A 16,110-nucleotide genomic window follows, 5' to 3' on the forward strand; every position below is an offset into this window, starting at 1 on the left:
TTAGGTCTAAGACTTAAAATGTGAACTGCCTTGGAAGAAGCTACACTATAATTCCAGCTAAGACACAGAAATATCACATCTCAAGATCTAAGATCATTTTTAGATGGAATATTGGGGAGAGGCAAAAGACGACGACAGCTCTGGAGAGGACAAAGACAGATCGAAGACAACGGATAAAAGAAGTGAGGGTGACGAGGAGAATGTTAGAGCAAAAGGGGAACTACTCAAGCACTACACACAGTCAAAGTGTAATCCAAAATACATCACGCCCTACTAGATACTTCAGGCACAAAGCCTGACCTGCCCACTGACTCAGCCAATCACGGTTTGCGCCACACGACCCCACCTCCCCCTCCACAGCTGACCAGACCAGGACTGGGCACCTTTGCCTGAGACTTCGCACAAAAAGGCCCCTAAAAAAAAAAAAAAACAAGCTGTTGGGAGTAAAAATAATAAATAAATAAATAATACATATAAGTAATAAATAAATATCACAAAAAGAAACAATGAGGTTGAATTAGGGGGACTGAGAAACCCAAGTTATACTGTTATTTAGCTGCTAAATCCTGTCCCCACTCTTTTGGGCCTCCATGGACTGTAGCTTGCCAGGCTACTCTGTCCATGGGATCCCAAGTTATATAAAAGCAGGGATAACAGATAAAGAGACTGTGACTAAAGAAAAGAGATACAGAGTACAGAGGAAGAAAACTAAGCATGTCAAAAATGCAGAGAAAACATGTGCAGCTCCTGAAAGAGGGATGAAGAGAGATTCTTGTTTATGGCAGCTTTCTATTCTTTCATGTGTACCCGTTCCCCAAGGTGGGGGAAAAAATACCCTAAGACACAAATAAATTACTAAAAGGGTTGACATCATTTTTTTCCCACATTAAAAAAGAACTTGTCACTGAAAGGTCTGAGTTAGAAGAATCCCTGGAATCAGACCAATTCTCTATTTGAAAGATGAGGAAGTTGAGAACCACAAAGGAAACTAAGGTCATACAGAGTGACAGACCCAGGACAAGAATCAAGGTCTCCTATTTCCAGTCATTATTCTGTCCCATACACAGCACTAAATGACGTCACCAACAGAGAAACATTTTTTCCTAAAGACGAGTATTTCTGCCACACGTTTCTTAATGAGTAAGAAATCTTTATGTGCACTATGCCATCTCCCACAGTTTAAATACGTTTTTCACATATTTACTCTCTGGTTCTCTGATATCCTGATGAAATACATTCAGTAGATTTCTCCTTAAGTAATTTTTTTTCATGCATGTGTCACTCAAGACATTACACAAAATTCACCTTGCTCCACTGGCTTTTCCCCCACCATAACCATACATTCAAAAACAGCTTAATGTAGAGAACTTATTTCAGACTGCACAGTATTTGAACCAAAAGTAGTACAGAACACACATTTTAAATGAAAACAATTTCAACAAAGGACCATAAAGATTTCCATGAGGAAAAACTCAACACCTATGTCAGTAAAATTCAGGAGAAAACAGTGCAAGAACAATCATAACTAAAGAAGGACTAATGTGAAATCCTTCAAATCATCTTATAAAATGTATTGCTAACATTGGATTTATCCTGAGAACAAACACTACAACTTGGAAACAAAAAGCCCAAACGTGAAAATTACTAAACAGTAGAAAAGTACAGAGAGAGGGGGAAGAAAAAAAAGCTGGCATAAGGTAAAGATGGTGAAGCCCCAGGTTAAAGACTGCAGAACACCTAGATGCTTATTCTGCCAAAACACTTAAGCTCCTCCAAGAATCCCCTACCAAGCACAGCTGGGGATGGGGGTGGGGTAAATCCTCATATCTAAAGCGGACCCACAAAAAGCAGAGTCATCAATTTTCCAAGAATGTTCTCAGCCATCTTAAGACGGCGAAAATTGAAAACACAGCACATTTTAAAGAATCCTTTACTTAGGTTTAAGGTGAACAAGATATATAAAGTGAAGAATATAGAACCTAGAGTGCCAATGATTAAACAAGGAAAACACAAAACTCACCAATCTAGGGGCCACTTCAGTATAGCTAATGTAAGTATTACACTCAAAGAATTTTTCCAAGTGAAGAATTTGTGACGTTGTAAGCATATTATTTCTTATTCTAGCAACTTAAGAGATGTGTACTGTTATGGCCATTTGATTGGTGAGAAACTGTAGGCTTAGAGCCTTAATTAACCAAGGTCACTAAAGCCAGGCAGAGTCGATCAGGATTGGAAGCCAGGCTGTTTTAATAGGGCTTGCGAGATTATAAGCCACAGTCGACACAGCCGTTTAAATTCATCCTTACCACTTACCCAGCAGCTGAGTTTTGGAGAGGGAATTTAAAAAGGGCATCTGACTTTCTCTCTCAAAGTAGAACAGAACTGAGCTGTCAGAAACGGAAAAAGAAGTGAGTGCGGCTGCCGCGCGGGCGCTCCAACCCCGCAGCTCAGGTCCGTCGCTCCCCCGCGCTAGCGGCCACGGGACCCAGCCCGCCCCACCTGGATCACGCAGCCCGAGCCACGCTCGGTTCTCTGCCCGGGGCCCAGGGGCCGCGGCTGTCAGACCTGGAGCAGCAGGGACAAAGACCCTCCACGGCCGTGGCCCGGAGCTGCGGGTCAGCGCTGGAGCGGGGTCTTCGCCGACGCCCCGCGGCAGCGGCCCCGATGGGGCGGGGGGCGGGGCACGGCGGAGGAGAGGTGGCCCCCGGCCCGAGGGGCTCCGGCAGAGACGCGAGCCTGATGGACAGAGACGCCTCCAACCGCGGCTTCCCTCTCGCCCCCTCCTCATTACCTTGCCTTGTGGGCTTCTCGTCTCTGTTGCCGACGCCAACTGGCTTCCGAGCTGGGGCGGCGCAAAGAAAGCCGTTTAGCGGGCGTCAGCTGCGTCCCGCGCTCGCGAAGCAACCTCCAGGTCGGGATGAAGAAAGGCCTGAGCTGGGAATTAGCAACAAGGTTGGTTCCCGGCTTGTGGGGCTTTTACTCTTGTCCCTCACACTCCGCTTCCGCTCCGCCTCCTTGCCCGGCCCTTCCCCTTCTTGGAGACCTGCGGCCCGCAGCGCGACGCATTGTGGGGCATGTAGTCCAGGAATGCGGAAGAGGCGGCACGTGCTTCTATCTGGCTCGCACCTACTCCGGGTCAGGAGACGCCGTTGCGTGGCAACCAGAGGGGGCTGCCAGCTCCTTCCTGAGAATTGGAAGGCGAGCTTCAGGGAGGCTTACTCTCTGGTTTAATTCGCTGCAAGCGCTGAAAGGAGAGCGTGGGCGTCTCACACTTTCCAGCTGGGAACCAACAATTACACGCCGTTGGCTTGAGGCAGAGGGCTTAGTAGTGATTAAAAGTGTACTACTGGCAAGAATGCCCGTTATTGCCCCTGAATGTCCTTAGCCAACGGAGTAAGGGGGGAAAAAAAACTAAGAACAGGAAGAAACAAAGTCGTTATTTTTCGTAGATATTTATGTGGAAAATCCAAAAGAATCTGCAGGTACAGATTGTTACAATGAATGAATTTAATAAGATTAATAGAAAGAAAAATAGTATCTTTCAAAAATTATACTTTTTTCTATAGTCTTGGAGAAGGCAATGGCACCCCACTCCAGTACTCTTGCCTGGAAAATCCCATGAACGGAGGAGCCTGGTAGGCTGCAGTCCATGGGGTCGCTAAGAGTCGGACACGACTGAGCGACTTCACTTTCACTTTTCATGCATTGGAGAAGGAAATGGCAACCCACTCCAGTATTCTTGCCTGGAGAATCCCAGAGACGGCGGAGCCTGGTAGGCTGCCGTCTATGGGGTCGCACAGAGTCGGACACGACTGAAGCGACTTAGCATAGCATAGTCTAGGGGAAAAGGCTAAGGAGATCAAACCAGTCAATCCTAAAGGAAATCAGTCCTGAATATTCATTGGAAGGACTGATTTTGAAGCTGAAACTCCAATATTTTGGCCACCTGATGCGAAGAACTGACTCATTTGAAAAGACCCTGGTGCTGGGAAAGATTGAAGGCAGGAGGAGAAGGGGACAGAGGATGAGATGGTTGGATGGCATCACCGGCTTGATGGACATGAGTTTCAGCAAGCTCCAGGAGTTGGTGATGGACAGGGAGGCCTGGTGTGCTGCAATTCATGGGGTCGCAAAGAGTCGGACACGACTTAGCGATTGAACTGAACTGAGGGAAAAAGAAAATTTAAGTTAGAGTATTTGAAGCTCACAGTACCTTTAAACAAATATCAAATATCTAGAAATAAATCAAAGAAGTGCAAGACCTATATGAAGAAAACATTTTAAAAACACTGAAGATGACCTAAACAAATAAGAGATAATAGTGTTCACGGACTGCAAGATTCAATGGAAGATATCAAATCTCCCCATATTTATCTATCGATCCAATGCAATTTCCGATAAACTTCAGTAGGTAGGGGTGTGTTTGTGAGAGAAACTTAACGAACTAATCTAAAATTTTATGGAAGAGCAAAGACAAGTATATATGAAATATGAGAAAGAGGAAGAAGTAAAAGAAAGACCAGGAGGAGGAAGACGTGCAATCAGATATCGAGCTTTCTTATGAAGCCATAGTCATTAAGGCAGTGTGGTCCTGGATCAGGAATGCACCAATAGACCAATAAGACAGAATAAAGAGCCCAGGGATGCCCTACTGTCCCCACATGAGTCTGAGTCTGCTAGCACCTCCCCTAGGAGACAGTTGCTGTTGGCCAGCCCCTGCTATTAAAAAAATAAAGAGTGCAGAAAGTCTCATCTATACGTGGGAATTTGATTTATGTTGTCATGAGGGGATGCAGAGCAATGCCTAAAGAATAGTTTTCCATGATTGGTGTTGGGACAAATAGATTTCCATTTGGAAGGGAAAAGATGAAATTGGCCTCTTTACACACAAAAATGAGTTTCAGGTGGATATTAGACATAAATTTGAAAGGCAAAACAATAAAGCTTTTAGAAAATAAAGCAGGAAAATATATCCAGGATCACAAGTGTAGGGGACAGATTTTTAAAATTAATCCAAAAGCACTAAATATAATTGAAAAATAAATAAATTAACTACATTAATATTTAAGACTTGGTTTCATCAAATGACACCATTAAAAGAACTAAAAAGCAAGCCTCAGAGTCAAATAAATTACAGGATTATGCTGTACAGCTTAAATTTATACAGAGCCATATGTCAATTATATTTCAATAAGCTTAAGCAAATCTCAGAGTCAAATAAGAAATTATAGTATTGCATTGTACATCTCAACAGTAATTTCTCAATGAAGCTGAAAAGACATTTACAGCATGTAGAGAAAAGAGAAATCTTATACCCAGGACATATAAAGAACTACAATCATAAGAGAAAGATTTGAACAGGCACATTACTAAGGAAGAAATCCAAATAGCCAGTAAACATGTGAAAAGTGTCAATCTCATAATGGCAAAGGAAATTGGAACCACAGCAAAATAATACTACACCACCCAACAGAATGGCTAAAATGAAAGAGACAATTTTAAGTTGACTAGGAGTGGAGAAACAGGAATTTTCACTTACTACAGGGAGATTAAAAGAGCAGTTTGGAAAAGTTGTTTGACCTTATCAAGTAAAGTTGAACACAGGCCCACAAGTGACCAAGCATGTCACTTCCTGGTATATACCCTGAGAAAGGGTCATCTGCACCAAGATACATGTGCCAGAATGTTAACAGCAGTACCGTTGTTACAGCTAAAAACTGTCAGCAACCCCGTGTCCTCTATCAACAAAAAAATGGACAGATTGTCATATGATAATAGAATATGATAGAGAAATGAACAAACTACATGCAATAATATAGCTGATCTTAAAAATATGTTAAGAAACTGCTCACAAAATAATATATACTATGTTATTCCATTTTTATAAAGTTCAAAAACACGAATAAAGAATGCATAGGGACTCCTCTGGTAGCACAGTGAATAAGAATCTGCCTGCCAATGCAGGGAACTGGGATTCGATCCCTGGCCAGGTAGATTCCACATGCTTCGGAGCAACTAAGCCTGTATGCCACAGTTACTGAGCTCTCACTCTAGAACCTGTAAAACACAACTACTGAAGCCCGTGCACCCTAGAACCCCTTGCACCCTAGAACCCCGTGCTTTGCTACAAGAGAAACCAATGCAGTGAGAAGGCCACTCGCCATACCAAAGTGTAACCCCTGCTCACTGCAACTGGGAGAAAGCCCAAGCAAAGCAACGAAAATAAAGCACAGCCAAAAATAAATAAACAAAATTATAAAATTTTAAAGTAAAGACTGTCTAAAAATTTTTTTTAATGAAAGAAGGCATACTTAGGTGCTGAAACAGTAAAGAAGAACAAGGAAATAGTTACCATAAAAAAGGTGGTCACTTCTCTTGTGGCCCAGTGGTTAAAGACTGCGTGCTTCCACTGCAGGGGGGTCTGGAAAAAAAGAAAAGGAGGTTAACGGCTACCTCTAAGACAGAAGGTACTTTGTGGGGAAGGGGTTAAGACTGGGAATTCTCTTATGGTAGGAGGAAGGGAGAGAAAATAAATAAACAAAAAGCCACAGCAGAACACGATACCTGCTATGATGGTTTAGCCACTAAGTCGTGTCTGACTCTTGCAACCCCGTGGACAGTAGCCCACCAGGCTCCTCTGTCCATGAGATTTCCCAGGCAAGAGTACTAAAATGTGTTGCCATTTCCTTCTCCAGGTGATCTTCCCCACCCAGGAATCTAACTGGGGTATCCTGCATTGCTATCTGTAGAGAAAAAAAAAAAACATATTTTTTTGAGGAAAAAACACTTCCATCTGAGTGGGAAAAGTCTGTCCAGTAACCAGGTACAAATGAGAAGGAGCAATACAGGTCATGTATACAAAACACAGACTACCTGGATACAGATTACCTGAGCTGTCCAGTAATGTCCAATAGCCATTAGACCCATTTCCTATATTAGGTTGTAAACACATTACTATTCACTGTTTCCCAATACTGGTAGAAGGCACTCAGTAAATATATGATGAATAAATAAATAACTCTTCCCACTGGCCTCATACACAACTCTCTGGACACCTGGATGCCTCATACACAAATCACTGGACATATATATTTAATAACTGCTGTTTGATAGAGGTTTCCCTGGCCAAAAAGATTCATCTACTATTATTTTCAAGATTTCTCATCACCTCCATTCTGTCCCACATCTTGGTAGACAAAGAGTAAATTAATTTGGAAGGTTGAAAATAATAATTATTATTATATTTTATAACCCTTTACAACTTAGAAATAATTTTCTTAGAGGTAGTGGAATGTATTGCCAAACTCTGCCCACTCTTCTGACAATGAGAGAGTTAGAGTCAAAAGAAAAGGAAAACCATAGCCAACTAGTTCTAGACCTCAGTTTGAAAAGTGCCTCATTAGCAATATAATAGGTGGTGGTATTTAGTAACTAAGTCGACTCGTAACCCCATGGATCATAGCCCACCAGGCTCCTCTGTCCATGGGATTTCCCAGGCAAGAATACTGGAGTGCGCTGCCATTTCCTTCTCCAGGGGATCTTCCCAATCCCGGGATCAAACCCACATCTCCTGCTTTGGCAGGCAGGTTCTTTACCTCTGCTGCTACCAGGGAAGCCCATGTAACAGGTGAGAAGGTAGTTTATTCCTAAAATATATTGCTAGTCATATCATATTAACAACAAAAGTAGACTTTTCCGAGGTTAATTGTGTTGTCTCTGAGGAAAAGAGTGAGAAACTAAAGTAGGAGAAGGAATTGGAATTGGACTACTTAATTCTGCCTCTCATATGAGGCAGAGCATGACACAGCTTGGGCCTGAAGTATTGCTCAGCTCTGCTGAAACCATGAAAAGGACTCTGGGCTAAACCTGTGGGAAAACGGTGGCTCTCTGCTGAGTTTGAAATGCGGACGGCAAGATGAGGGAGAGACAGGTCAGAAATGAAGGAAGCCTCCCTGAAGGACACCATTGTTGGGAAGGCCCTCCCAAACCTGGAAGCACCTTCCACTGGGCTTTGAGGGGGTACATTCAAGTCAACAGAATCTTTGTTCCTTCTACATCGTGATAAGTTTCTGTGGCGTACCTAACCCTTTGTGGACTATTCTACTTTTCCATACAGTGGTCCAAAGGGTTTGGTCTGGGGGAGTCTGACAGGCTAGGGAAGGGACCCCCAAAGCTGTCCCTCTTCTTTGGGGTCTGGGAATGCAGGAGGAGCCTGCTAACCACAGGAAGAGCTCCTAATCAAAAATGTAATAAACAGTTTGGGCCAACAAAGGGGACTTTTTAAAAAATATACAATATGGTATGTTTTTTATTTAAGAATGTGTCTTTGTATATGTATATATCATTTAACATTGTGTAAAAAATATCAAAATAAAAACAACGTTTTGGCTTTTTAAATTTTATGTGGGAGTACAGTTAATTAACAATGTTGCGTTAGTTTCAGGTGTGCAGCATAGTGATTCAGTTATACATATACATGTGTCTACTTTTTCAAATTCTTTTCCCATATACATTATTACAGAGTATTGAGCAGAGTTCCCTGTATACAGTAGATCTCAATCGTTATCTATTTTAAAGATATCAGTGTGAACATGTAAGACAGGTATTTTAATTCTCTACCCCTGAGCTACATGGCAAATAGATGGGGAAACAGTGGAAACAGTGACAGACTTTATTTTGGGGGGCTCCAAAATCACTGCAGATGGTGACTGCAGTCATGAAATTAAAAGACGCTTACTCCTTGGAAGAAAAGTTATAACCAACTTGAAAAGTGAAAGTGAAAGTGAAGTTGCTCAGTCATGTCCGATTCTTTGCGACCCCATGGACTGTAGACTACCAGGCTCCTCCATCCATGGGATTTTCCAGGCAAGAATACTGGAGTGGATTGCCATTTCCTTCTACAGGAGATCTTACCAACCCAGGGATTGAACCCAGGTCTCCCACATTGTACGCAGACACTTTACCATCTGAGCCACCTAGACAGCATATTGAAAAGCAGAGACATTACTTTGCCAACAAAGGTCCATCTAGTCAAGTCTATCGTTTTTCCAGTAGTCGTGTATGGATCTGAGAGTTGGACTACAAAGAAAGTTGAGCACTGAAGAATTGATGCTTTTGAACTGTGGTGTTGGAGAAGACTCTTGAGAGTCCTTTGGACTGCAAGGAGATCCAACCAGTCCATCCTAAAGGAAATCAGACCTGAATATTCATTGGAAGGACTGCTGTTGAAGCTGAAACTCCAATACTTTGGCCACCTAATGCAATGGCACCCCACTCCAGTACTCTTGCCTGGAAAATCCCATGGACAGAGGAGCCTGGTAGGCTGCAGTCCATGGAGACGTGAAGAGTCGGACATGACTGAGCGACTTCACTTTCACTTTTCACTTTCATGCATTGGAGAAGGAAATGGCACCCCACTCCAGTGTTCTTGCCTGGAGAATCCCAGGGACGGGGGAGCCCGTGGGCTGCCGTCTATGGGGTCACACAGAGTCAGACATGGCTGAAGCGACTTAGTAGCAGTCTCAATGCAAAGAACTGATTCATTGGAAAAGACCCTGATGCTGGGAAAGATTGAAGGCGAGAGGAGAAGGGGACGACAGAGGATGAGATGGTTGGATGGCATCACCAACTCAATGGACATGAGTTTGAGTAAACTCCGGGAGTTGGTAACGGACCGGGAGGCCTGGCATGCTGCAGTCCATGGGGTCAAAAAGAGTCAGACACGACTGAGTGACTGAACTGAACTGAAGCTAAAAACTCATCATATCTTGCCCAATTCAAATTTAGGCCTTCCTTTATAGAAAGCACATCTTATTTCTTTAAACTCCCATATGTAAACTGCAAAAATGCAAAGATGAACATTCAAAATACCAAGATCATAATGACAATTATATCTCCTAGCAGGTGCTCATACACACTCAGGAAGATGGATTTTAACCTTTCACACCAAAATGTACAAATATGTATCTTTTTTTGGAGGGGGGTGGGCTAACCTGCCTAACCACAAAATTACCTATATTTTGTCCATTATTATAAAATTCAAAACAATGACCCCATTAAAGTAAATCAATTGATGAGTGCTATTACATTCAAAGCTCATTAGTATATATTTTTCCACATAAGGCGCTAGATTTAGAAACTGAAGCCTCCAAATATTCTAAATTAGATTAAATGGATTGAATTTTTAATAATTGTGTTTGATAAATCCCAAGGATTAAGCCACTTTCCTTGGCTATGTCTTAGTTTATCCATTTGTTAAAAAAAATGTTTAGGTATCTCTCTACTTACACTTATGCAAATAGATTATGCAATCTTGTCAATCAAGATGTATGACATTGCAAATTTGAAGAAAAGAAGTGACATGGTGCAGAGCTGTATTAATATTTTGGTCTAAGCATTATCCAACTTTATTGTATTTTAATTCTTACAATCCCAAGAGCTTTGTCTGTCATAAGTTACATTTTAACATGTTCTGTAAAATTCACACATTCCAATACATTCCCCACTGTAGACTACTCAGATCAATCCTTTAGCAGAACAGATAGATGCAGCCTTGAAACACTAGTCCGTGTCGAATTCATCTACTTCCACCCACATTCTGTCAGCCATCTCTCTCAGATTCCATAAAAAGTGAGAGGGAGGCTTCCCTACTGGGAACCATTTCAAGACAACACTGCAGGCTTGAGAGAGTAAATAAAGTGTTATTGAGATTATCTGGGCTGTACTGCATGTGACTGAGCCCCATTAAGTCGTCTTTATAAACTCCTAAGATTCTGGGGAGTGGATGCAGAGAGCCACTGTTTTCAGGCACCCAAGTAAGACAGTTCACTTGTTAAAACTGCCACCTATGAATCTGGAGTGATTGGCCTCTATCTTCAGTCTCTCCTTGCCCTCCGTTCAGGGGATCCTGTTTGGGATTTCACGTGGAGCTCTTGGAGTTTTGAATCAACAACAGATGTGGTTCCTGGGGGAGGCTGCAGTGACTGGAGTGAGTCATCACCACATGATTCTGCTCCACCTGCCTCTCATTCTGCCGAAACAGAAATCAAGCCCTGAGCCTTTGGCGTGGGAGCACTGACTCCAAGATCCTAGACTACCAGAGAACTAACCCTGCTGCTGCTGCTGCTGCTAAGTCACTTCAGTCGTGTCTGACTCTGTGCGACCCTATAGATGGCAGTCCATCAGGCTCCCCTGTCCCTGGGATTCTCCAGGCAAGAATACTGGAGTGGGTTGCCATTTCCTTCTCCAATGCATGAAAGTGAAAAGTGAAAGTGAAGTAGCTCAGTTGTGTCCAACTCTTAGCAACCCCATGGATTGCAGCCCACCAGGCTCCTCCATCCATGGGATTTTCCAGGCAAGAGTACTGGAGTCGGGTGCCATTGCCTTCTCCGGAACTAACCCTAGGGAGTATCAAATACTGAGAGTTCACACAAAAGAAACCACTGGAACACAGGACCCTGCATCACCCAACCACCAGTAGCACCTTGTGCAGGATGCCTCATCTAAACACCAAAGAAAACAAAAATACAAACCCAGTCATCAGCGGACAGGATTACCACCTCACTCAGCCTTGCCCATCAGAGGAAAAACAAAAAAATAAACAAAATTAAAAAAAAAAAAACACACACACACAGCACAAATCTCACCTTATACACAAACCACTGGACCAATCTTAGGAGGGCAGAAACCAAAAAGAAGAGAGAACTCAACCTTGAAGCCTTGAGGGAAAAGGAGACCTCAAACATGATAAGTTAAAAAAAATAATGAAAAGGCAGAGAAATACTGCACAAATGAAGTAATAAATTAGAAACACAGAAGTCCAAATAAATGAAGAAGAAATAGGTAAACTATCTGAAAAAATTTCAGAATAATGATAGTAAAGATGATCAAAAACCTTGAAAACAAAATGGAGAAAATACAAGAATCAATTTAACAAAGACCTCTTGCCTGGAGAATCCCATGGATGGAGGAGCCTGGAGGGCTGAAGTCCATGGGGTCACTAAGAGTTAGACATAACTGAGCAACTTCACTTTCACTTTTCACTTTCATGCATTGGAGAAGGAAATGGCAACCCACTCCAGTGTTCTTGCCTGGAGAATCCCAGGGACAGAGGAGCCTGTTGGGCTGCTGTCTATGGGGTCGCACAGAGTCGGACACGACTGCCATGACTTAGCAGCAGCAGCAGCAGAAGAATTAAAGAAGACAGAGACAAACAACATAATTACTGAAATTAAAAATACTCTGGAAGGAATCAATAGTGGAATATCTGAAGCAGAAGAATGAATCAGTGAGCTGCAAGATAAAATGGTGGAAATAACTTCTGAAGAGCAGAATAAAATAAAAAGAATGAAAAGAACTGAGGATAGCCTCAGGGACCTCTGGAATAATATCAAACGCACCATCATTTGAATTATAGAGGTCCCAGAAGAAGAAGAGAAAAAGAAAGGGAATGAGAAAATTGTTGAAGAAACTATAGTTGAAATTTTCCCCAACATGAAAAAGGAAATAGTCAATCAAGTCCAAGAGGCATAAAGAGTCCCATACAGGATAAACCCAAGGAGAAACACTCCAAGACACATACTAATCAAACTAACAAAGACTAAACACAAAGAAAGAATATTAAAAGCAGCAAAGGAAAAGCAATAAGTAACATACAAGGGAAAACCCATACGATTAACAGATGATCTTTCAACAAAAAACTCTACAGGCCTGAAGGGAATGGCAGGATATATTTAAAGTACTGAAAGGGAAAAATCTACAACCAAGATTACTGTACCCAGCAAGGATCTCATTCGAAGTTGATGGAGAAATAAAAAGCTTTTCAGACAAGCAAACATTAAAAGAATTCAGTACCACCAAACCAGTTTTACAACAAATGTTAAAGGGACTTATATAGTCAAGAAATACAAGGGAAGAAAAAAGAGCTACAAAATCAACCCCAAACAATTAAGAAAATGGCAATAGGAACATATATATCAATAATTACTTTACATATAAACGGACTAAATGTTCCAAGCAAAAGACACAGACTGGCTGAATGGATACAAAAACAAGACCCATATATATGCTGTCTAAGAAAAACCCACTTCAGACCTCAAGACACATATAGACTGTAAGTAAGAGGATGGAAAAACATACTCCATGCAAATGGGAAGCAAAAAAAATAAAGCTGGAGTAGCAATCCTCATATCAGACAAAACAGGTTAAACTAAAGAAGATTACAAGAGATAAGGAAGGCCACCACATAATGATCAAGGGGTCAGCCAAAGAGGAAGACATAACAATTGTAAATATATACGCACCCAGCATAGGACCACCTCAATACGTAAGACAAACACTAACAGCCATAAAAGGAAAATTGACAGTAACACAATAATAGTAAGAGACTTTAACACCCCACTCACACCAAAGGGCAGATATTCAAAATGGAAAATTAATAAGGAAACACAAGTCTTAATGATACATTAGATGAGGTGGATCTCATTGATATCTTCAGGACATTCCATCCAAATACAGAATACACCTTCTTCTCAAGTGCACCTGGAACAGTCTCTACATCTTGGGTCACAAATCAAACCTCAGTAAATTTAAGAAAGTTGGAATCATATCAAGCATCTTCTCCGACCATGACGCTCTGAGCTTAGATATCAATTACATGAAAAAAAAACTGTAAGAAACACAAACATATGGAGATTAAACAATAGGTTTCTAAATAACTAACAGGTTACTGAGGAAATCAAAAGGGAAATCAAAAAATTTCTAGAAACAAATGACAATGAAAACACTATAACTCAAATCTATGGGATGCAGCAAAAGCAGTTCTAAGAGGGAAATTTATAGCAATACAATCCTACCTCAAGAAACAAGAAAACATTGAATAGAAAACCTAAATTTACACCTAAAACAACTGGAAAAAGAAGAACAAAAACCCCAAAAATTAGTAGAAGGAAAGAAATCATAAAGATTCGAGCAGAAATAAATAAAAAGAAAAAAACCATAGTAAAGATTAATAAAACTAAAAGCTGGTTCTTTGAGACGATAAACAAAATTGACAAACTTTTGGCCAGACTCATCAAGAAAAAAAGAATAATCAAATCAACAAAATTAGAAATGAAAAAGGAGAGGTTACAACAGACAGTGCAGAAATACAAAGAATTCTAGGGGACTCTTATGAACAACTATATGGTGATAAAATGGATAACCTGCAATAAATGGATGGATTCTTAGAAAAGTTCAATCTTCCAAGACTGAACCAGGAAGAAATAGAAATTATGAACAACCCTATTACAAGCACTGAAATTGAAGCTGTGATCAAAAAATTCCCAAAAGCCTAGGACCAGATGGCTTCACAGAATTCTATCAAACATTTAGAGAAGAGCTAATGCCTATCCTTCTAAAACTCTTTCAAAAAATTGCAGAGAAGGAACACTTCCAAACTCATTCTACAAGGCCATCATCACCCTGATACCAAAACCAAAGACAACACAAAAAAAGAAAACTACAGGCCAATATCACTGATGAACATAGATGCAAAATCCTCAACAAAATTTTACCAAACAGAATTCAGCAACATATCAAAAAGCTCATTCACCAACCCATCAAAAAGCTCATTCACCATGATCAAGTTGGCTTTATTCCAGGGATACAAGGATTCTTCAATATACACAAATCAATCAGTGTGACATACCATATTGACAAACTGAAAGATAAAAACCATATGGTAATCTCAATAGATGCAGAAAAATCCTTTGACAAAATTCAGCACCCATTTATGATTAGAACTCTTCAAAAAAATGGACATAGAAGGAACTTGCCTCAACATAGTAAAGGCCATATATGATAATCCTACAACAAACATTCTCAATGGTGAAAAACTGAAAGCATTCCCCCTAAGATCAGGAACAAGACAAGGGTCCCCCCTTTCCCCTTTTATTCAACATAGTTCTGGAAGTCCTAGCTCCAGAATCAGAGAAGAAAAAGAAATAAAAGAAATCCAGGTCAGAAAAGAAGTAAAGCTCTCACTGTTTGCAGATGACATGATACTGTACATAGAAAATCTGTTTCTGTTACTGAAAAATTACAAGAGCAATTTTTGTAACAGAAAATTATGAGAGCTAGTCAGTGAAATTAGCAAAATTGCTGGATACCAAATCAATACACAGAAATCACTTGCATTTCTATATACTAACAATGAAAAATCAGAAAGAGAAATTAAGGAATCAATCTCAGTCACCACTGCAACAAAAAGAATTGAATATCTAGGAATAAACTTACTAAAGAGACAAAAGAACTGTACACAGAAAATTATAAGACATTAATGAAAGAAATCAAAGATGATATAAACAGTCCATGTTCCTGGGTAGGAAGAATCCATATTGTGAAAATGACTATACTGCCAAATGCAATCTACAGATTCAATGCAATCCCTATCAAATTACCAGTGACATTTTTCACAGAACTAGAACAAAAACTTTCACAATTCATATGGAAACACAAAAGACCCAGAACAGCCAAAGCAGTCTTGAGAAAGAAGAATGGAGCTGGAGGAATCAATCTTCCTGACTTCAGATTATATAACAAAGCTACAGTCATCAAGATAGTATAGTACTGGCACAAAAACAGAAACACAGACCAATGGAACAAGATAGGCCGGAAATAAACCCATGCACCTTTGGGAACCTTATATTTGACAAACGAGGCAAGAATATACAGTGAGGCAAAGACAGCCTCTCAATAAATGGTGCTGGGAAAACTGGACAGCAACATGTAAAAGAATGAATTAGAACACTTCCTAACCCCATACACCAAACTCAAAATGGGTTAAAGTCCTAAATGTAAGACCAGAAAGTATAAAACTCTTAGAGGAAAACATAGGCAGAACAGTCGATGACATAAATCAAAGCAAGATCCTCTATAACCCACCTCCTAGAGTAATGGAAATAAAAACACAAGTAAACAAGTGGGTCATGATTAAACTTAAAAGCTTTTGCCTAGCAAAGGAAACTATAAACAAGGTGAAAAGACAACCCTCAGAATGGAAGAAAATAATGGCAACTGACATTAGTTTCCAAAATACACAAGCAGCTTAAACAACTCAAACCAGAGGAACAA

The 16,110-nt window shown here is 40.7% G+C and overlaps 1 protein-coding gene across 4 annotated transcripts in view; it reads right to left on the reverse strand.

Annotated features, from left to right (window-relative positions):
* CCDC126 (coiled-coil domain containing 126) overlaps positions 1-2,991 on the reverse strand; it is a 42,293-nt gene extending 39,302 nt beyond the window's left edge. Inside the window, exons 1-2 of one of the 4 annotated variants that reach the window (XM_086397337.1) lie at positions 2,792-2,854; positions 2,314-2,387 (exon numbers count right to left, since the gene is read on the reverse strand). The gene's annotated coding sequence lies outside the window, so the exon portion shown is untranslated. Of the gene's footprint in view, positions 1-2,313; positions 2,388-2,791 lie in introns of all 4 variants that reach the window. The other 3 variants (XM_086397338.1, XM_086397336.1, XM_086397335.1) reach the window with 3 other exon arrangements.
* Positions 2,992-16,110: the final 13,119 nt, after the last annotated feature.

This window comes from Bos grunniens, chromosome 4 (genome assembly GCF_055505025.1).
Source record: "Bos grunniens cultivar Pamir isolate PY7600 chromosome 4, Bosgru_T2T1.0, whole genome shotgun sequence".
NCBI classification, from domain to species: domain Eukaryota; kingdom Metazoa; phylum Chordata; class Mammalia; order Artiodactyla; family Bovidae; genus Bos; species Bos grunniens.